We start from the raw sequence: 23,907 nt of genomic DNA, 5'->3' as shown, positions 1-23,907 counted from the left end.
AAATAGAACGTCATGGATGAACAGAAAGGTATTAGCACAGTGGATTTTAAGTGCCAGGCCTGAAATCAGAGGGACCTGAGCTCAAATCCAGCCTTAAACATTTACTAGCTGTGTGACCCTGAGCAAATCACTTAACCACTCCTTGTATCAGTTTCTTCATTTATAAAATGGAAACAGTAATAGCACCTACCTCCCAGGGTTATTGTGAGAATCAAATGAAATAATAATTGTAAGGTGCTTACTTAGCACAGTTCCTGGCACAGAAAAAGCACTATGTAAAAGTTGGCTATTATTAGTATTGTTATATAGTATTATTATATACAATATTATTTTTATTATTATTATTTTATCATCTAGTATTACTGGGAAGTTAGGTAGCACAGTGGATAGAGCTCTGGGCTTGTAGCCAGGAAAACTCATCTTTGTAAATTCAAAAATGGTCTCAGACACTAGCCTCATGACCCTGGGCCAGCCACTTAACCTTATTTGCCTCAGTTTTCTCATCTATAAAATGAATTGAAAAAGGAAATGGCAAACCACTCCGGTACTTTGGCCAAGGAAAACCTAAATGAGGTTGGTTATGAAGAGTCAGATACAACTGAAAATGACTGAACAACAATTTTTATTATTATTATTATTATTATATTTTATTATATTATATATTATTATATATCATTTTATTATTATAATTATTAATAGTTTCCATAATTGTGAGATTGAAAAGTTGAATCAGTTGATCTTTATGGTCCCTGCTCCCTCTTAATCTGTGATTCCAGTTTGATCCGGGAACCTGGGGGCATTTCTCTAGCAAACTAGACATTTCCTTTGATACATGCAATTCAACTTTTTTATCAACAACTAGAAAGCACACTTACCATAAGTAGAAGTAGCGTATATCCAGGTATAATAGCTAATGATTTGCATGATAGGATTGTGATTGAAATATTTTAATAGGTTCAAATAATTAGAATAATAATGAAATAGAAATTAATGGGACCATGTCTTAAAAGTCTACCCTTGTATTAAAAAAATGTATATATATTTTTTAATAAGATGGAGAAACACTAGACAATGGTTTAAAAACAACAATAATAACAAAAAAATCTGTGGAGATCTGTAAGTTCACTATGAAGTACTATGTTGACACAAAGTCATTTGAAGCTACATTAATATAGACAGTGTCAAAAAGATATTCTACCCTGGTCAGGCAACATCTGGTGTATTTTGCTGAGTTCTGGGCACTACCCTACAGGGTGTATATTCAACAACTTGAACATATCCAAAATAGGACATGGAGGATGTTGAAAGTTAGACCCTCAAAAGGCCTTTAATAATAATGACAACATAAAAAAAAAATAGACATTCTGGTTTCATCTTTGATCTCCAATTATACAAACATCTTTTCCCATTAGCTTTATATTTTCTTCCTGACTATTTTTTATAATTTCAGCATTGTTAAGAGCTAATATTTTAAAATTTGTATTGTAACTGTGTCTGATAGATAGATGTTGTTTTGTTTTTCTCAACATGGTTCCTTATTTCTTATAATTATGCATTGCTGATAGACTTGTTCAACTTGTTTTCCAATAAATAAGTCTTTTTTTTTTTTAGGAAATAGTATTTAATTTTTCCAAGTATATGTAAAGATAGTTTTCAACATTCATTTTTATAGTATTTTGAGTTCCAAAAGTTTTTCCCTCCCTCCCCTCCATTCTTCCCTCCTGCCCAAGATGACAAGCAGGCAGACAGAGATAGATACATGTCCAGTCCTGGAAACATATTTCCACATTAGTCACTTCATGAAAAAAGAAACAGAAGAAAAGGGAAAAGCCACAAAAACAAAAAGAAAAGTGAAAATAATATGCTTTGATTTGCATTCAGACTCCATCATTCTTTCTCAGGATGTGGATATCATTTTGTGTCATGAGTCTTTGGGAAATTTTTGGGTCATTATATTTCCAAGAAGAGCTAAGTCCATATCAGTGTTATTGTTAATATATACAATGTTCTCTTGGTTCTTCTCACTCCACTTAGCATCAATTCATGTAACTCTGTCCAGGTTTTTCTGAAATCCACCTACTCATCATTTCTTACAACACAATAGTATTCTATTACATTCATATACCACAATTTGATCAACCATTCCCAACTGATGAGGCATTCCGTCAGTTTCAAATTCTTCATCACTACAAAAAGAGCTGATAAAATATTTTTGTTCATATAAGTCCATTTTCCTTGTTTTTGTGATCTTTTTGGAATACAGACCTAGAAGTGGTATTGCGAGTTCAAAGAGTGTGCACATTTTGACTCTCGTTTGGTCATTGTCCCAAATTGCTCTCCAGAATGGTAGGATCAGTTAGTTCACAACTCCACCAACAATGCATTAGTGTTTAAATTTTGGCACATCTTCTCCAACATTTGTCATTTTTCTTTTCTGTCATATTAGCCAATCTGATAGGTAAGAGGTGATATCTCAGAGTTGTTTTAATTTCATTTCTCTAATCAATAGTGATTCACAGCATTTTTTCATATGACTATAGATGGCTTTAATTTCTTCATCCAAAAACTGCATGTTTATATCTTTTGACCATTCATCAGTTGGGGAATGACTTGTATTTTTACAAATTTGATTGAGTTCTCTCTCTATATATATCTATATCCACATCTATATCTGTATATGTGTATGTTAGAAATGAGGCCTTTATCAGAGACATTGGATGTAAAAATTATTTCCTATCCTTCTGCTTTTCTTCTAATCTTGGTTACTTTGGCTTTGTGAAAAAAAAAATATTTTAATGTAATGTAATCAAAAGTAATCATTTTGCTTTCATAATATTCTCTATCTCTTGTTTGGTCATAAATTCTTCCCTTCTTTATAGATGTGACAGGTTTAAAGTATTATTTGCTCTCCTAATTTGCTTATGGTGTCACTCTTTATGTTTAATTCATGCACCCATTTTGACCTTATATTGGTACATGGTATGAAATGTTGATCTATGAATAGTTTCTGCTATACTATTTTCCAGTTTTCCCAGCTGTTTTAATCAAATAGTGAGTTCTTATGACAGAAGCTAGAATCTTTGGGTTTATCAAACAGTAGATTACTATAGTCGTTTACTACTGTGTCTTATGTTCCTAATTCTTTCCACTGATCCATTACTCTATTTCTTAGTCAGTACCAAATAGTTTTGATGGTTGCTGCCTTATAATATAGTTTTAGATCTGGTGTGGTTAGGCTATCTTCCTTTGCATCTTTTCATTAGTTCCCTTAATTTTCTTGACCTTCTGTTATTTTTATTTCATTATTTTTTCTAGTCTATAAAATAAATTTTGGTAGTTTGATTGGTATGGCACTGAATAAGTAAATTATTTTAGGTAGAATTGGAATTTTTATTATATTAGCTCTATCTACCCATGAACAATTGATATTTTTTCCAATTATTTAGATCTGACTTCATTTGTGTGAAAAGTATTTTGTAATTGTGTTGATGTAGTTCCTGAATTTGTCTTGGCTAGTAATCTCTGAAACATTTTATATTGTCTGCTTCTATTTTAAATGGAATTTCTCTTTCTATCTCTTGCTGCTGAGCTTTGTTGGTTGTATACATACATACATATATATATATATATATAAATGCAGATGATTCATATGGGTTTTATATTCTGTGAATGCTATAGTTGTTAATTATTTCAAGTTTTTTAGTTGATTTCTTTTTTTTTTATTGGTGTTAAGTGACTTGGCCAGCATCACACAGCTAGTAAGTGTCAAGTGTTTGGTCTGAGGCCTCATTTGAACTCAGGTCCTCCTGACTTCAGGGCTGGTGCTGTGCCACCTAGCTGCCCCATGGTCAGTTTTCATGGGGGTGCCATGTACCATTGAAAAAAAGGTCCAAATGACACCTCTTATACTTATTATCTGTGGTATCACTCTGTGCATCAGGGAATACCTGCAAACTTACTAAGTAACAGACAGATTGTGATCAGGCTTGGTAAAAAGTGGGCCCAATACCAGGGTGTTCCACACTAAGAAAATCCCAAGTCCTTGTCATACTCTCTACCAGTGGAATTATAACACAGTAGCTTCATCCAGGTTTAGTACAAAATAGATTTTGCAGAAAAGTATATGCTATGTCACCTGTAGCTCCCCAAATAGGTTGTGATATCTGGAAGTCATATATTTGCATTTTCTATAATACCTTGCATATATTTGTATTTTTTATAGTACCTTGTTTATAACCAATACTAGTTTTCAATAAGACTGTGTGACTTTTCTGAGTGAAGTGAATTGCCCTGCAATAGAAAGGGATGTGGATGGCTAATATGGAAATATGTTTTTCATGACTTTATATATATCATCACAATCAAGTCACTTGCCTTCTCAAGGAAGAGAGAGAAAGGGAAGGGAAGGAGAATATTTAGAACCAATTTTTTTTAAATGTTAATTTTTTTACATGTAATTAACAAATGTATAATGAAATAAATACAAAATTAAAAATGTAAAAGAAATTTTAAAAAAATAAAAGAAAGGGATGTGGAGTGGGTACATATGTGTAAAGAGTAGGAAATCTTGAGATTGAAGGAAATACTTAGGAATTGATCTATGCTTCTCTTCAAAGATATAGCTTTTGGGGTCAGGTAGGTGGCATAGTGGATAGAGCACCAGCCCTGAAGTCAGGAGGACCTGAGCTCAAATCAGGCCTCAGACCAAACACTTGACTCTTACTAGCTGTGTGATCCTGGGCAAATCACTTAACCCCAGCTACCTAAAAATTTAAAAAAAAATGTTTAATGACTTAGAGACCTGGGAGAACTGCAGACAAATGTTAAAGTCTACAGTATCACCAAGAATTAAGTCTTCACATTACAAACAATCTGGAATTAATGTGTGTGAGTTTATTGGCTTCAAAGATTAGTGACCCTTTATATTAAATTCTTCAAACTGCGCAGGGGAGTGGGAAGAGGACAACTTAACTATCTTGGTCTTACCATCCTGGGGACATTACGTTTGAAAATCTACACCCTGCTGTTAAACTGTTAAGTATGACTCCATTCCTGTCTATTTCACTTTAGAAAAATATCTAAATCAAGAAATGCCCATTTTTTCTTCAAATGTTAGGCTTTGACAGTAATTAACTAATCCCGACTAAGTGGTAGTGGTGATGGGGTGTGGCCCAAATTGAGGTCTATGCCCCTTGCCATAAAGGGAATTTGGCCTCTATTTTAGGTTTTTATTGACTTCCCTTTTTGAATCCCCTTGTTTTCCTTTAAGGGCCCTAATCTCACCTGTTTGATTTTATTCCAATTAGAATCCCTTAGTTTCCCTTTGAGAGCCCTAGCTCCATCTGTTTGATGTTATTCCAATCAGAGTTCACACCCACAACCTTTTCCCAGACCCTCCCCTGATTACCCAGAGTCATTTTAAGTATATAGGATTGCCCTTAGCCCTCATTAGGGCAGAGAATCCCAAACCTAAAAGGCTGAGATTCTCTCACGCATGTCCATTTTTGTGGGTGTTACTTGGCTTATATGTTTTATCCTTTTTAATAAACTTTTCCTCTGGCTGAAGAAGATTTGAGCTGAATTCTTTCAGGCAGGGCCCAGTACCTCGAATTTGGCGTTTCCAGCACCCCAACACGTCTAGACCTCTTCAGTGGGATAAGGGATATTTTGTTAAAGAAAGAAGGTAATTAGGTATAGGTGAATATCAAGGGAGAGGTTCAAGATAAGGAGAAGAGAAAGAAGTTAATGGATAAAAGTTACCCATTTTTGTCTTATCATCTGCCAAGTCTTTTCACAAAAAGCAACAGAGGCCACTTTTGGATTGGAAGAACTACTTAGGGATTGGTCTATTTTTCTTTTTAAGTTAATTTTGACAGAACTTTTGGAACCCTTGACACCAGACCATTTTATCCAACACAAAGGCCTCAGATCTATCTATGAAAACCTTATCCATCCTGGGGACTGTAAGTAATGCCACTCTTATTTTTTTCTGTCATAGACTAATAAATAGAGGTCTGGGAGCCTTGATTACGCTTATAAGGGGAAAATAGTAATCTGACTCTAGAAAAACTGCTTCTCAAACTGGAATTTGAGCCATGTAAGTGGAATGACAAGGGCAATTTGTCTTTCATGTCCTTTATGCCCAACTTTCCACTTGCATCCCCTTTAATGGCTTTTTCATTTTCAATGGGACATCCTGTGATAGGAATACTATGAATAGCAGTTAACACATATAGAGCTTGAGGGTTGCAAGATACTTTACAAAAGAGATCTCAGTGTGTTAGGAAGTACTTAGCCTTGGAATCAGAAAGACTAGAATTCAAATCCTTTCTCAGATGCTTACTAGCTGTGACCCCAGGTAAGTCACTTAACCTCCCTTTGACTCAGTTTAATTCTCTATAAAATACAGATAAGAATAGTACCTACCTCACAGGGTTATTGTAGGGTTGAATGAAATAGTATGTATCAAGCATTTTGTAAACCTTAAGGCTCCATATAAGTGCAAGCTGTTAACTTCCTGGTGCACCTTTCGAAGGTAGTGCTAGTATCACTTCCTTTAAAAGAAATGTGGAAACTGAGGCAAATAGTGGTTAAATGACTCTTCCAATTTCTCATAGCTAAAGGAAGCAGAGCTCAGGTGAGGATACAGGCCTGCTGATTGGGTAGTACTGTGTTATTTCATACCATACCACTGCCCTCATTATATGTGAAGGCAACAATATGTAATGAAATTAAGGTTTGAGTGGTGGAGAAAGAAAGTAATTACCTTCATTACTCATCCTATCCCTACCCCCAGAAGACAGAAGTGAAGGAGAAAACAGAGGGCAGAGAGTGAAGACAGAAGAGAAGGAGAGAGCAGAGGTCAGAGAGTGAAAGTGGAGCGAAACTTAGGAAGGCCAGGTGAAAAAGAGAGAAAAGAACCATAGAAAAATGTTAGAAAAAAATTGCATCTTTAAAATGTGACAATTAAAACTGATTGTAATGCTATTGTTTGTCCTTTGTTCCTTTCACTAATTTCTCCTATGACCAGTAATTTTGAAGTATAAGTAAATTCATTGTATGTACTGATTTTAGCCAAGGTAGAGTGCATGAAGGTATGACCACAGACCTACCCTAATGGAAGAATAATTATTAAGAATTGAAAGGAAGCTGTCAGACAGACAATCACATCCAGGTGTTAAAAAAAAGACTAATTTACACACAAGCATCCCTTAACATTTACTTTTTAGCCCCAAAATATCAGTCTCAAAGGGGTAAGTAAGATCCTTCTTCCTCAGTTCTAAACTACTTGCCATTGTGGGTCCTTTTTCTCTTTGTAAGTGCTCAGGACATTTTAATTTGGGCTGAGGTTTCCTACATAAGGAAGGGTATTGAGTAAGCATATTGTAATTTATCCTGTATTCTCTTAGGGATGACACTGGTCCCCTAACCATCCAAAAGAAAAGTTAGCTTCAACATGAACTTGCAGTTATTCTAAAAATATTGTCATTCAAGTTCTTTCAGTAGTGCCAACTCCTGCAACCCTGGGCCTTCTGGCCTCTTTACCCTTGCCTTTTGCATAAACTTTTGAAACTACAGTCAGGATGTATTATAATGTTTGCTCATTAGTCTTTGGAGGCTAATGGGACCAGATGTTAAGGAAGGTATATTATTCTGCAGGTGAATTATTCTAGGAAAACAATGGAGAGACAGTTCAATATAAAATATTCAGACAATATCATTTCACATGCTTTCTTTGAGAATTCTTTTTTATGTAAAGGAGGAGAGTGAAGAGAAGACTGTTTACTGGAAGCCAGAGGTTTGGTGGAAAGCTGTATGTGCTCTCATCATTTATCTACCTTTATTTGCATGCTGATTAAATAGAATCATCACCTATATTGTCACACCTTCCAACCCTCACATGGACATGTGAACACCTGCTTCACTTCTAGGTTGGCTCTCTTAATCCAAGTTTTACTTACATTGGGAGGTCTAGATGCATTCTTTCAAAGGGGCCCTCAAACTGGCAAGTTTAAGTTGCCAGAGGACTACAACTGTGTATTATATTCCAATTTTCTAGCAGTCTATGGCTAAGCTTGTGGTGAAAGAATACACTCCCCCAAGTCACTAATCTTGTTCTTGGGCTCCCATTAATGTGTTCCCATTTATATAAAACCAGCCACTTAGAATAACGATACTTTTAAAATATTAAACATAACCATATACTTAGCAATGAGGCAAAAATAATAATTGTAAGAACACAGATATTTATATACGAAAGCAAAAACAGTTAAAATAAATATCAGAATCCACATAGGAATTTGGGTCACCTCCCATCAATGCACTCAGTATGTGTGAGGAAGAAGGGGAATATCCTTCTAGAAACCCAACAAGCAAATATATAATGAGGAAGACCCACGTGCTCAGTAAAAGTTCTAAATCTAGATGTATAACTGGTATATTGTTTCCATCTCAGGAATGAACTGCCCACCAAATTTCCTCAATTGTTGTAGTTTCTCTGTTAAAAAGATTATTCTACTGTTAAGGTGAGTTGTTCCACTCTGTGTTTTACTAATGTTGCACTGGGTCATAAGATCTCATTCTAACTAGTCCATCCCCTGGATGACTTCTGCTTCTCTGCTTCATAGTAGTTTCTCTGATAACCTAGACTTATTACTCAACAACTTTTGGTGGCTTTCAACTATAAACTTAACTGATGTGTTCTGAAATCTATCAGTTCATCACTCTTATCTTTTGGGGTACATACTCTGTCTTCTCTGTGAATAACCTCACTTTCATTTATAGTTGTTAACCAAAGTACCATTTTCTGTCTTTACTTAAAGATAGAACTTTGTATGTAAGGATGAGCAAGTAGGCTTTGGTAGGTTGGTTACCAAATGTGTGGAGGGGAGTAATGTATAAAACAAGTGGAAAGGTAGGTAGAGGCCAGGATTTGAATAACTTTAAATTCTAAACAGAGGAGTTGGTACTTAATGGTGCCATTAGTGGCAGCTAGACTGTATAGTGGATAGAGCACCAGACCTGGACTCAGGAAGATCCAAGCTTAAGTCCATCCCCAGACACATCTTAGTTATGTGATCCTGGGCAAGTCATTTAACCAGTATTTGCCTCAGTTATCTCAATCATAAAATAAGGATAATACTAGCAACTGTGGCACTGGGCTGTCTCTATTTGTGTTTGAGGTCAGCTACTTTGTCTTCTCCTAGGCCCTGAGAATACAAAGGCAAAAATGAAACAGGCCCTACTTTCAATTAACACACATACTGTTGGGAGAGATAAAAATGTGTAATTAAGTATGTACAAAAATATACAAATAAATACAAGAAAATGTGTGAAAGGGAGGCACTAACTGCTGATAGGCATCTAGAAAGCCCAAATTTCCAAGGTATAATTTCTTCCCTCAATCTTGTTAGAGTGCTACTTAATTTTGAGGGGACTTAAGACACACGAAATAGAGACTACTATAGTAATTAAGTGAGAAAATGTACTTTTCCTACTTCAAGTGCTATATTAGTCTTGAAGATTGAAAAGACCCAGGAATTAGGACAGCTTAGAAAGAGTTCATCAGGGAAATGGGATTAGAACTTTCTTGAAGTATGTTTATGACTTAGATAAGTGGAGAGAAGAGAAGACATTCTAGTTGAAAGATATAGCATGAGTAAAAGTGTTGAAGCCGGAATGAAAATATGTTAAAGTGGTTCATTGGATAGAACACTGGACTGGGAATCAGGAAGACCCGAAGTCAAATTCTGCCTCAGACATTTACTAGCTGTGTGACCTTTGGCAAGTGACTTAGCCTCTGTCTAATTTCATTTCCTTATCTGTCAAAAGGTAATAATGGTAATACTTACCACCTAGGATTGTTGGAGGATCAAATGAGATTTTATTTTTAAACTGCTTTGCAGTACTTAAAAGTACTAAAAAGTACTATATAAATGCTAGCTATTAATACAACAACAAAGAGACTGTCCTGGGTAGAGAGAAGCATGGAGTTTTGATGTGGAGCCAGGAATTTTTAGGTTCAAATCCTAGCTTTGCATCTACTTATTTGTAACAGTGGTTGTCACAACCTCTAGAAGTCTCAGTTTCCTAATCTCTAAAATGGGGCTAAGTACTTGCAGGGTTTATGGGGCTCAAATGCAATAATTTTGGTAATATACCTAACACACTTTAAATCAATATAAAAGTGTCATATTATTATGAAGGAGATTAGAAATAAAATTGGGTAGGCAGGACAGGGCGAAATCATTGAGGACATTTTTTTTAAGCAAAGATAAAGGTATTTTGATTTTATGCCATCAAAATTAGGAAACCATTAAGGTTTTGTAGTCAAATGAATTTTTAAAGTTTTTGCAAGGTTAACTCAGGTCTACTCTCTTTAAAACCAGCTATGCCTTGCAGTCTCACCTTGCTCCCATGTAAGGATTATTGAAGGGGAGTGGTATTCCACTGTGTACTAGATAGAGTGATTACTCTTCCTAGATTTACTGGTTTGGAATTGATGACTCAATAGAACTTAGAGTTAAATTCAAGGCTGAGAGGAACCCATATCCACTCTTACTGCTGCCCAAAATTCATCTACTATGAAGACATCTCTCATGATTATTCAGTCTAAGCAGTTCTGAATGAGGGAAGCATGACTGAGTTTGTTTTTCTATACAGACCTGTACCAATCCTATTAATTTGAATGGCAGCTGGAGGTGGGGATTTACCGAGTGGAGATTGGAAAACAGATGAAATTATTCAGAGCCTTGTGGGCAGCTCCCCCTGTAATCTGTAGAAAAGCCCATGCTTACATCTGAGATTTGGTACTATAAAAAGAGCCTGAACAAAAAGTTTAAAGGCAAGTAGCCAACTGGAATCATTGTTTCAATTCTGCTCAAGTACATTTATGTTACTTGCTTGATGTCATTAATTAGTTTTACAAATTCATAAAGGGACTGGACTAGATGGTGTCAGAACAATCTTTTGAGCTTTCCTGCATTAGGAACAACACAGGAGAAAGTTAATTCCATAGGAATAATGTTATTTGGGTGGAGATATTATCCTGTTTTACTCAACCTTTAGGCTACATAAGCCAGAAATGGATACAGTGATGGGGGATTATACAATATTCATAAATAAAAAAAGACTGCCCTATTCCCTACAACTTGCCCTCAAAACATTCCCTACCAAGTAAACCTAGAAGTTTCTTACCAGGAATGCGAGGGGAAGAAGAAGCCAGGAAGCTCTCCTAAAGACAAAGTGGTGAAAGAGATTTTATTTGTTATTTCACTGGCCTCTCATATCCTCAACAGAATGTAAGATCCTTGAGGGCAAGGCCTAGTTTATGTTTGCCATTGTATCACCGGTGCCTAGCAGAGTCTCTTATACTTGGCAGTTACTCAATAAATGTTTATTAAATGGAAGTGCATACTTCAAATAAATTTCATGATAAGTAAACCCTACTATAAAAACTCAGATTTGAACAACAGACAAATTGGAGGTGTAATTAATCATTTAACAAAGTGAATCATCAGAAGATTCACATAAGTAGTGAATATGCAAGGGTCTGGAGCACTCTACATCTCTTTGAGATTCTTCTTATTTTGCACACAGAAGCAGATCAGAGATTAATTTTCCCCCGTGGTATTTTGGGCAAAATCTGCAAGAAGGAAGTTGATCTAGCAATTGATGGAAAGCTCCCTTGGTGATTCTAGGAGCATGGAAGCGTCTTGGGTGAAGGATTTTAGTATGCTAACTCATTTCTTTTTTTATCACATTCAGGAACCAAAGTGGTAAGGCCTGGAAAGATTTCCTTTTCTGCCTTAAAAAAAAAATTCTAAATTCTTTCCACTCAATGCACTTAGGAAACTCATGCCTTTCAAACACCAGGGAAATCTGGATTAGTGTAATGTTGGTAGTGATTCATCCTGAAATCCTTCTTGACAGTGCCAGATTGAACAAAGCTTTGTTATTCACTTCATTATTGCATTTTTTTTTCTTTTCAAGGGGTGGAAATTATTTTCTAAGGCAGAAAAGTTTAAGTATTATGCTTAATCTGTCATATAATATACTTTTTGACCCATATAAATCATTAAAAATTTTATTTCATCTTTGACTGAAAGGTTGGCAATCATTTTAGCAGATATCCAATCTCTGGCTACTTGTGTTCATCATGTAACATTCAGTTAGAGGAACTTCTCTGGTTCCATGTACCCAAGATAGAAAATGAGGTGATGAGGTAAGAGAACTCACACTTAGTAATGGAATGGTTAACCTACTTATCAAATAAACAGATTGCTAGCTGCTCTTGGTTGGGCCCAGTCCTGAGCCAAACTAGGAAAAAGAGACTTTACAGTGTTGTCTAGAGGGAACTTAAGATCAAAAGATTTAAAAGAAGAAAATGGAATTTAGTCATAGTATCATAGATTTAGCACTAGAAGAGGTCTCTGAGATTACTGAGTTAAATTCCCTCATTTCATAGGAGGCCTAAAAATGGTGGGTTTGCCAATAGTTACACAGTCAGTGTCTGAGGTAAGATATGAATGCAGGTTTTTTTTTTAGTTCAAATATAAAACATTATCTTATGTATCAAACTGCATCTCTAGTAAAACTTCTTCATTTTACAGATGAGGAAATTAAGGCCCAGAGAGTAGAAGTGACTTGTCCAACATCATTCAAGTTGTAAGTAGCAGATTCTGGAATTGAATCTAGGTCCTCTGATGACAAATCGTTGTGTTATTTGTTTTTTCTACTAATCTCTGTAGTGCTTCTCCCTTAAAAATCACCCAGTATAATCCTTTCAGTTCTGGCCCACACCACTAACTTCTGAAGCAATTGTGTACGAGAGAATATGAAGGACTCAGAAAGTGAGGTCAAGAATTATAACAGTTACTTTGAGATATGAACATCAGAATTAGGGTTTGGGCATTGTGTATATTCTCTTGTGTTCTTGGTATTTTGAGGAGTTTCTATCCATCCTGGCATGACATGTAACATTATCCCAGGGGCATACAGCTTATGGGAACAGGAAAAAACCACTCAGGAATAAGAGACTGCCAACACTGGTTGAACTGCTACACAGAAGTCTCACCTGACCCCCTTCTTTCATCAGTAATAAGTATCTCTTCCCTAGGAACCACATGCGTGTTGTTCCATCTATCTATTCTTGTACCCAATATATGCTGGGTAGAAAGGCTAGTGCCCACTTTATGGTTATTGGTAGCAGTTGCTGCTCCCCTGTCCCCACAACCCAGTTGCCCTGCTTCACTAAGAGTGATAACAGTAAGACCCCTAACCAGAGCCATGCTCAAATCCCCACAAGCCTTTGAATAAGATATTTTAAAAGCATTCATTTTACCCTTCTATCTACTTGAAACAATATGATGATATAATTATATATGATATCATGTAACCATCTTCTTTCTTTATAGTCAAATTTCCAAAAGGAATATTCTGAACTCACTTTCTCTACTTCCCCTCCACTTACTCACTTTTTAACTATTGTCACTACCACTATAGTGAAACTGTTCTTTGCAAAGTTACCAGTGATCTCCTAAACCAAGGGTGAGGAACCTGTGACCTCAAGGCCACATGTGGCCCTCTAGGTCCTCAAGTGTGGCCTTTTGATTGAGAGAGCAACACTTGAGGACCTAAAGGGGCACACATTTCCTTGAGGCAACAGGTTTTCCACCCCTGTGACCTAAACACTAAGCCTAAGGGCAATATTTCAGTTGTTATGTTTCTTGACCTCTTAGCATTATGTGACACTGCTGAATAATCTACCTCTTCTCTGGACACTTTCCTCTTGATTCAGAGAAAACTTGCTTTCCTTTTTCTCCTACTATCTCATCCTCCTCTCCATTCCTTATTGTGACAAGTTTTATAGAGGAAACATAGAGGTGAAATTCCTTCCCCAAGTTTGAATTATATAGTTAGATCTGCAAATAGAACTAAATTCTGACTCTTTGTCCAACACTGTTTCAATATCTCATGTTTTCGGGTCAACAATGTTTGTTTTGCAATAAAATTTTAATAAAATTTTGCAAGCTTAAACCTAATTACCTGTAAACAGAAATACCAATCAATCAGTCAATAACTATTTATTAAGTACTTAGTAAGTGCCAAGCATTTTGCTAAATAAATGTCAGGAATTTCAAGACAGGCAAAAGATAGATTCTGCTCTCAAGAAGTTCACAGTATAATGGGAGCAACAACATCTAAACAACTATGTACAAACAAGATAGACACAAGAAAAATTGCATATGACCAACACATACAAGGCCCTAGAATAAGAGGGATTGGAAAAGGCTTTTTATAGAAAATGTGATTTCAGCTGGAACTCGAAGGAAGGCAGGTAAGCCAGGAAGGAGTGATGGAAGAGAACATTCCAGAATGGGAGACAGCAAATGAAAATACCCTGGGTTAGGAGATAGGGATTATTGAACCAGGAATAGCAAGGAAGCTAAAGTCACTGGATCATAGAATTCATGGGAACATGTAAGGCAGAAGAAGAATGAAAAGTTGGGCATGAAGTACAGCAGGTTATGAAGGGCTTTGAATGTCAGCAAACTTAAGAGATGTTAATATAGAGAGACAAAAGTATATAATAATACATACAGTATATATGTTACATATTATATATAATAATATATAGATATGATAATAATGCAATAATGGCTATCTTTATATAGTACTTACTACATGCCAGGCATTGTGCTGAGCACTTGACAATTATCTCATTTGATCCTTACAATAACCCTGTGAAGTTAGTGCTATTATTATCCCCATTTTACAGATGGAGAAACTGTGGCAAAGGTTAAATAGCTTACACAGGGGGATTCAACTGGAAACTATATGAGGCTGGATTTGAACTCAGCTTTTCTTGGACTCCAGGCCCAGCACTCTTGACTACTGTGCCACCAGTTTATTGATTCAAGATAGTGACATGATTAAATTCACACTTCAGGAAATTCAACTGGATAGCTGCATGGATGAGGATGGAGTAGAGTGGGAGAGATTTCTGGCAAATACCAATCAGGAGACTACTGCAATAGTCCAGGATGAGTAGATGAATGATGGACTGGAGTGGGAAGAAATTTCTGGTAGATACCAATCAAGAGACTACTGCAATATCTCAGACATGAAATGATGACAACCTGTTCTAGGGTAGAGGCAATGACAATAGAGAGATGATACACATGAAAGAAATATTATGAAGATAAAAATGTCTGGACTTGACAACAGATTGAATATGGGAGTTATGGAGGAAGGGGTTGAGGAGTCCAATATGACATCTAGCCTGGGTCACTCAGCAGATGGTCATACCTTTAATAGTAATAAGTAAGATAGGATGAAATTAGCATTTTTAAGGGGGGAGATAATGAGTTCTGTTTTGGACACACTGATTTTGAGATGTCTACAGGACATCCAGTCAAGGTATCAAAGAGGCAGTTGGAGATGTGAGACTGACAGTCAATAAAGATGTTAGCACTGGGCAAATAGATTTGAAAAGCATTACCATCATCATTCTGATGATATTAAACGCATGGGTGCTGATGAGATCACAAAATGAAATAGTATAGAGGAAGAAGAGATTCCATGACCAGGACGATGATCTAGCAAAGGAGAGAGGTAAAAGGATATTCAGGACAGTAGTGTTGTGGAAACCTAGAAAGAAAAGAATAGCATGGAGAAGATAGTAATTGATGGTATCAAAGAATTCAGAGAAATCAAGAAGAATGAGGATTGAGAGAAGGCAATTACATTTGGCAATCAAATGATCATTAGAAACTTTGAGACAGCAATTTTGGTTGAATGATGAGGTTGGAAGTCAGCTGGTAGAAAGTTCAGAAAAAAGCAAGAGGAAAGGAAATCGGGGAATCTCTTGTAGAAAGCTATTTTTATGGGGTTTAGACACAAAAAGTGAGGTGATGTATAGGATAATCCTTAGCTGGGATGAATAGATCAAGTGAATGTTTTTTGAGGATGGGGAAATATGAGATGTTTGTAGACAGAAAGAAGGTACCCAGCAGTCAAAGAGAGCTTGAAATAAATTAAGACAGTGAGGATCACCATCTGCTAGAAAGTATAGGATAGAATGGGATCATTTGTGCATCTAGTAGGATGGCAAGGAGAAGGGTCTTCTCAATTGTGTGATATAAATGAAGGAGGAGATAGTGGAAAGAGGCATCTGGGCGATATGAAATGAGGAAGAAGGGAAAAGAGAAAACTTTCACCAAATGGTTTCAATTTGTTCAATAAAATATGAAGCAAAATTCTCAGCTGAGAGGATTGCAGGGTTGGGGGGAGTGGAGCCATGGAACATTTGAGGAAGTATGCAGAAGTTTGGAAGTGCTACTGCAATGAGATAATGAGCTAATTAGGGAGATATAAAGAGATTGTTTTGAAGCATTGAGGGCCCAATTGAAAAACCTCCTAATAGCATAAGTGTGAAGCAGACCCAGTCAGCACAGTTTAATGATTTTGTGATTTTCCCTCCTGATTCATTTAACAACACATTTGTACCAAAGTGGGAGTTACCTAGGTTGATGTTTAGCAGGGTGCTGTACATGCCTTATCTTGATACAATAAAGAGGAAAGAGACTCAAAACAAACAACCAAAAATAAAAGAAGACAGAGTAGACTTAAATTGATTTATGGAAGGGTCAAGGTAGGTAAGGGAGAATGTAGTTAGTTCACGATTCATGGACTGGGAAAGAACTGAACAGAAAAAGGACTACATGCCCAGATGTGCCCAAGAACAGAGTTTGTGTTGCAGGAGAGAAGTGGAATAGAAATGTAGTATGTTCAGACAAGGGAATTTCAGATTTCATGAATATAATGATTATATACTTAATGCTGGAAAGAATCAGATTGTTCATCTCATTAAAAAAAATTAACCTGAGTTCCATTAAGTTTTAATGAAACATTTTGAAAAATGTATTTCAATATAATTGATGTCTTTTATAAACTTATGTATTTATTTTAAACATTTAAAGGTCCAGAGAAGTGTCCATAGGCCTCACCTATGGCCGTCAAAGAGTTCCAAAAAAATTGGAACTCTGATTGGACCTCTGAATGCAACTTACTCATATTACAGATGAAGAAATTGAGGCCCAGAAAAAATTAAATTATTTATCGATTGTATCCCCAGTATGTGGAAGAGCCAGTATTTGAATCCAGGTACTATGCATCCAAATCCAGTTCTTTTTCTATTTTGTCTCCTTGAAAGAATATTCAAAGAGGAAAAAATTCTATATTTTGTAAGGATAAAAAAAATGAACATCAGGAACCACTCAGACGGTCAAGAATTAATTTAATAGCAGCAGCAGTAATAGTAGTAGTAGTAGTAATTTAAAATCTACCTAGTGTTTTTTGGTTGCAAGTCACTTTCACATACTTTAATCAATTGATCCTCAAAAATAACAGTATCAGGTAGGTAGTGCATGTATTATTATCCTTATTTTTACAGAAGAAATAACTGAGTCCCAGAGACATAGCTAGAAATTGGTTAAGCTTTTCTTATCTATCCAAGACCAGATGCATTCCACTATACCACAGAGGGATATCACACAAACTTTCTCCTCTTACCAGTAAAACCACTACCAGGAACACCAAGAACAAACTAACCAAGGATTTTTTAATCGGGAGGTAAAATGTGGAGATTCTTTTCCACATCAAGTTCAACCAATTGCAATAGGATAGTTTTCATAATGGATGGAATTCATCAATCCCTAAATGACTCTTCACATTGCAATATTCTAGCCCTCATCCCATAAAATACATGTCCAAAAGGGCTAGGGTTGTTTGGGAGCTGTTTTGGTAGTTGCCACTGGCATTTTTAGGATGTGATATATTTTTACCACTTACAGTGGATTAGATGTACAACCTGTTTTGATGAACCTTAAATATGGATGATCCAAGCAATACTTCAGGGTAGTACAATTATAATTTGGTCATTTGGACAGAAAGAGATGGTACATGACCTAAGGCAAAGGATGTGAGAACACGTTTACCTAGTTTAAGTTTCTAGTACAACCTGGGAGAATGGAAGGACTCAGAAGAGAAAGAAGAGAATAGATGGTGTTTTCCCACTGTCTTTTCCCACACTTTCCCCACTGACAGTTTGCTACTATTAGGATAAATGCTTATGTGAAATGAGAATTTTTATTGAGGTTGTTGATTAAATAGAGGCATAGGATCATTAAGACTGAAGAAAAATTAAATGATCATTTTGTTCAAACCCTTTGATTTGTGGATGAAGAAACTGAAGTCAAGAATAAGAAAAAGGACTGGTTCAAGATGACCCAGCTAGTTTATTCCAGATTTTGAACTTGAACACTTGTATCCTGACTCCCTGTTAGTATTCTCTACATCATATTATACCTCATTGCCTTCATAGATTTCCCTTCCCACTCCACCCCCCAAAATACTACTTATAAATGCTATATTATTTAATACTATATATATGTATGTACATATATACATATATATGTATGCATATATGGGTATGTATATTTTGTCCTCTTCTGTCCATCTAAACTTCCATTTCCCCCATACCCTATTCCAAGCTAGGAAAGGGAGGTAATAAGCTAATTCATAAAAAAATATAGTAATGACCAATAACAGCTTAATGTACAACCTCTACCAGGGGTATGTTTTAAGAGAAAATGCCTGGAGAAAGCAATATCTAAATTTATAAAATTTATAGGAATACATTTGAATTTATGGAATTTCAGAGAGTGTGGAAGGCCAGTGGGGGAAGCAATTTGGAAGTAAGATAATTTTCTACCACACACGTTTAACACCAGGTGGGCAAAGTTCCCATTGTGTATAACTGTCCCTGAATTTGACAAGCTCTCATTTACTTAGTGAATTGCAGGTTAGAGAGGTTCAGAGATGTTCATGTGAGTTGTTCAAGGTAATAGATATAGTTCCAAAGCTTAGGAGAGAATCCAAGTGTCCTGATTGCTATACAAATATTTTTTTCTGATATACTTCAGTGTTTTTCATGACTGGTGGCTTTTTCGTAAGATTGAATTAGTGGCCACAGAAGTGGAGCTGGCAAGTGAGGGACCAGGAAAGGAAATATCTTTCATCAATAGTGGGAACATGTGAGAATCAAACAGTCCCTGCTGTTTAGTGTGATACAGGGATGGAAGAGACATGTATAATGTAGACATTTTTGCTTTACAGTTCCTGTTATACTCAATCAATTGGTTATTACTGATTGTTTTCTGCAAAGTAAAACTCAGTCACCAGAAAGATGCCACTGTCCTCTTTGCTTTGAGCAATGCTGCTATTGGAATATATTTTAACAATATTAACAAAGCATTAACAATAGCAATCATGTTTCATCATTAGTCTCTGAATCTATGGCACAATTCTATCACATTCCTTCTTCATTAAAGTCTATTTCATTTGGATAATAAATGTGCTGGTAGAAGGAATTTTCAACATGTTGAAATCATGGGTCTTTCAAAGTACTGAGATAAATTTGTACAACATCTTATTGCATGAAATTTACTTTACCATAGCACTTTCCGCATGTTCTATCCACCCCGGGTCATCCTTTACCTTCCCTACTCATCTTTTAGCACCCAACTCATATTCTAACCTCCACACAATCTTCTCTGACCTCATTATCACCAAATTTTCTCTTCAAAGTAGCACTTTGTCTTAAACTTTCCAATTCGCTTTTTTTAAATTGCCTAGACAGAATACTGGTTCTGGATTCAGAGGACTTGGGTTCAAATCCCACCTATAATACTACCTGTGTGACTTTGCACACTCACTTAAAATCAGCAGTTCTCAATTTCCTCTTCTGTAAAATTAGGTAGTTGAACTAGATGACGTCTAAGGTCCCATGTAGCTCTGTACCTATGACTTCACTGGCAAGAGGAACTTCTGGTGTGGACATTCTTTTAGCTGAAACAGATTGGCCAAGTCTCTGAAATTTATAATCTTAGAGCATTATCTAATCCACTGAGGGGTTGTGACTTGCCCATGTGGTCAGTCTGTCTGTCTCCTCCTCTCCTCTCCTCTCCTCTCCTCTCCTCTCCTCTCCTCTCCTCTCCTCTCCTCTCCTCTCCTCTCCTCTCCTCTCCTCTCCTCTCCTCTCCTCTCCTCTCCTCTCCTCTCCTTCCTCTCTCTCTCTCTCTCTCTCTCTCTCTCTCTCTCTCTCTCTCTCTCTCTCTCTCTCTCTCTCTCTCTCTCTCTCTCTCCCTCTCTCTCTCTCTCTCTCTCTCTCTCTCTCTCTCTCTCTCTCTCTCTCTCTCTCTCTCTCTCTCTCTCTCTCTCTCTCTCTCACCCTCTCTCTCACCCTCTCACCCTCTCACCTTCTCTGCCTGTCCCACCACCTCTCACACACAATATGTATCAAAATCAGGACTGAATTGATGACTTCAGATCCTTTTGACTTCCCTAGCCTCCAGTCCAAGACAATAGGCTGCCTCTACTCACGAACTTACCATGTAATGTTGCATATTATAGATCTTTGTATTTACATTGTACTCACCTACAAAAACTAAGAGGGCAGGGATAATATTTATTACAATCCTTTGGACATAGTAGGTGTTGGATAAAGGTTTATTGAATTTAATTTAATTTTAGTCCATTGTTTGTGTCCATATTCATAAAATCCTTAAGCAGTTTTTAAGCCTTTTATAGCTTTTAAATTTGAATGACATTAATAACCATAAATAGCATATTAAAATAACATTTAAAAACTGACAAACACCACACACCATGTTTCATTTTCCAAAGGGTCTGAAGAAATACTATGCCGTGAACAATTATGTGGTGTAACTTTCCTGAATTGGAGTCAATTTATCTTTAAATGATGTTTCTTCACTTTGAATCTGCACTCTGCCTGGTTTCAACTCAGCCAGGTGCTCCTTCCAGGAAAAACTCATTACTTCTAAACTCACCACCATGGTGTTAAATCAAGTCTTGATTGACACCATCTTTTTTAGCCTCCTTGACCCCCCTCATTAAAGGCCTGGAGAAAAGAGTACCAAACTCCACCCAATGCCTTCCTTTATAGAGGGAAGAAACTAAACACAGCTCATTCCACTTTGTATCTGATGCTCTGCTTGGTTTCAATTCCCCAGAACAAGGATGTTCTCATGCTGGGTACCCCCTAGGGTATCCCCCTATTTCATGCCAGTTTTACTGTATTGTCTCTCTCCAATACATTGTAATCCCCTTTGGGGCAGGGCCTATCTTTCTCTTTATTAATCATATTTCTAGAGCTTAGTACAGTACCTGGCATGTAGTAGGCATTTAATAAATATTTATTGGATTTGATATTTAGAGTGCATTTCATTCATGTTTTCAACTTCAATTAATATAATTTGAAAGCACACAACTTAATTATGTTAAAATGAACACAAATCTGTGATGACTATATATTTTATTTCACATAACAATCTCCAAAATATCCAGCTTGAGCCCAATCTTGTTATGCATAGGTCTTAGCATTACTTTCTATTTGCACTTTTCAGAACTTTGCATTTTCAGTCATTTCTTCCTTTGCCAGCTTATTTTTTTTTCCTTGCTGCATTGAAGTTACTATTAGCTGTACCTTATTCATATTTGACAAGATAAGAAAATCCAAGGATATAAAGCTCATGGCACCTTTTAAGGTCTAACTTTTTTAAAATTTTTAACAGTCCATGAACATGCTGGCACTTGGACCAGGGAGAGGGTGTGCACCAGAGAAAGAAGAGGTCCTATGCCCATACAAGGATATCACTAGACTCAGACTGGGGCGTTGTAATAAGGACAGATGACAAGTGACAGCACTGTTGCCACTATCCAATTGGGGTCACATGTCCAGGTCAGGGACCTGTACAAAGGGGTAGTTTTCCTGGCTAAGTAAGCCAGGATAAATGGTATGGAGAAAATGGGAGGGGAGATTTATATGAAACCTACTTTATGCCAGGCACTGAGTTAAATGCTTTATAAACCTTATCTCATTTGATCCTCACAACAATGTTAAGAAACTGGTGTTGCTATCATTCCAGTTTTACAGTTGAGGATACTGAGGCAAATAGAGGTTAAGTGACTAGGTAAGTGACTACTTAAGTTTACATAGTAAGTCTCTGAGGGCAGATTTAAGCTGAGGTCTTTCTGAATCCAGGCCTACAACTCTATCCACTTTACCACCTAGGCATTTCTGAGAGAAAGGAGGAAGTTTAAAAGCTAGGAGCAGGGATTTAGCACAGACTGTAAGAACAAAATAAGATATCGTTTCCAGTATATAGCACAGCCCAGAGAGGAATAACCAGGTCAGGATTTTGTTCCAAATGGACATCTGTAATTGTGTCATTCTGAACATGGACAACTTAGTTTGCTGATGGTGGCTGAGTCCTATGGCAATCTTTTCTTGCATAAACTCAAATCAAGATTAGGAACTTGAAGAGCTCAGACCAGGATGAGCAACAATCAGATTTTGCCCTTGAGACCACTTTGGGAGCATTGACGTTGAAGGTTTTCTAGTCCTAAATTTATCCCTGGGATTCTTTAATAATGTAACACTCAATACCCAAGAAAGCAGCAGCAAGACCACCCCAGAGCTTCCCTCTGGAAGCCCAGTCCTAAAATAAATTTTAAATTCAAGAAGTAGGGCAGAAAAATTCACAAGTAACAATGAACCCCATAATCATGAGCTATTATGGTGTCAGGTACACTCAAAACACAAACACAGAGAAAGACAACTTCAAAACACCTATAATCAAAACCTTATAGAAAAACCAAAAACATGAGTTGTACCAAATTCAACCAGAGTTCCTAGAAGATATAAAACAAAATTAATTTTTTAAATTTAATTTTTTATGAAGCAAATGAGAATTATTGAGGAAAAAAGTGAAAAAGAAATGAGAGAGATGGAGGAAAGAACTGGAAAGGGAATTAACAGCTTATCACAAGAAGTACAAAACCTTGCCCAAGAAACACACTTTTTGTAAATCAGAATGGATAAAATAGAAACAAGTGACTCCATGAAACAACAAGAAATATTAAAACAAAGTAAAACATCTAAAAAACAGAATAAAATGCAATGTATCTCACCCCAAAAACAATTGATTTGGAGAAGAGATTGAAGAGAAGGAAAATAAAAAAGAATCGTTGGACTATCTGAACATTATGACCACAAAAGAGCCTACACACCATATACCAAAAACCCTTAAAAGAAAACCACCCAGAACTCTTTAGAACCAGAGGGAAAAGTTAAAATACAATCTGAACTTCACCTCCTGAAAGAATCCCCCAAATGAAAGCACACAGGAACATGTCTAGCAACTGAGTTGACAACCACGGATAGAAAACAAACAAACAAAAAACAACAACAAAAACAGCCCAACTACACAAGATGGCTTACTTGCTTTGAAGTAATAGGTTCGTAGCTCCAGACCTGGAAGGGACTGCAGATTCCACATAATCCAACCTCTTCATTTTACAGATGAGTAATTTGAAGCCAAGGAGATTAAATGACTTCTCCAGGTCCACACAGGTAGCAATTAACAGAGGTTAGGTTTTTTAACTCCAAAGGCACTTTTTTCTTTTTTTAAAATAAATTTATTTTTAATTTTCAATATTTGCTTCCATAAAATTTTGAGTTTTAAATTTTCTCTCTCTCCCATTTCTTCCCCCGCCCCAACTCCTGAGATGCCATACAATCTGATATAGGTTCTACGTATACATTCATGTTAAGCATATTTTCCCATTAGTCATGGTGTGAATAACCATTAGAACTAATGGGAAGAACCACAAGAATGAAGCAATAAAACAAACAACAAAGGAAAATGAGAGCAAATAGTATGCTTCCATCTGCATTCAGACTCTATATTTGTTTGTCTGGGTCAAAGGCAATTTTCTTTCCGCTGTGTCATTGGGTTCAAATTCTGGCTTTAATGGTTTCTG

At 36.4% G+C, this 23,907-nt stretch overlaps 1 protein-coding gene across 1 annotated transcript in view; it reads left to right on the top strand.

Moving 5' to 3' along the window:
* Positions 1 to 23,907, top strand: part of CNTNAP5 (contactin associated protein family member 5) — a 915,392-nt gene that overhangs the window by 18,410 nt on the left and 873,075 nt on the right. The window lies entirely within an intron of this gene.

This window comes from Phascolarctos cinereus, unplaced genomic scaffold (genome assembly GCF_003287225.1).
Source record: "Phascolarctos cinereus isolate Bilbo 61053 unplaced genomic scaffold, phaCin_HiC Scaffold_726;HRSCAF=1367, whole genome shotgun sequence".
Taxonomy (NCBI): domain Eukaryota; kingdom Metazoa; phylum Chordata; class Mammalia; order Diprotodontia; family Phascolarctidae; genus Phascolarctos; species Phascolarctos cinereus.
This window is presented reverse-complemented; position numbering and strand designations above follow the sequence as displayed.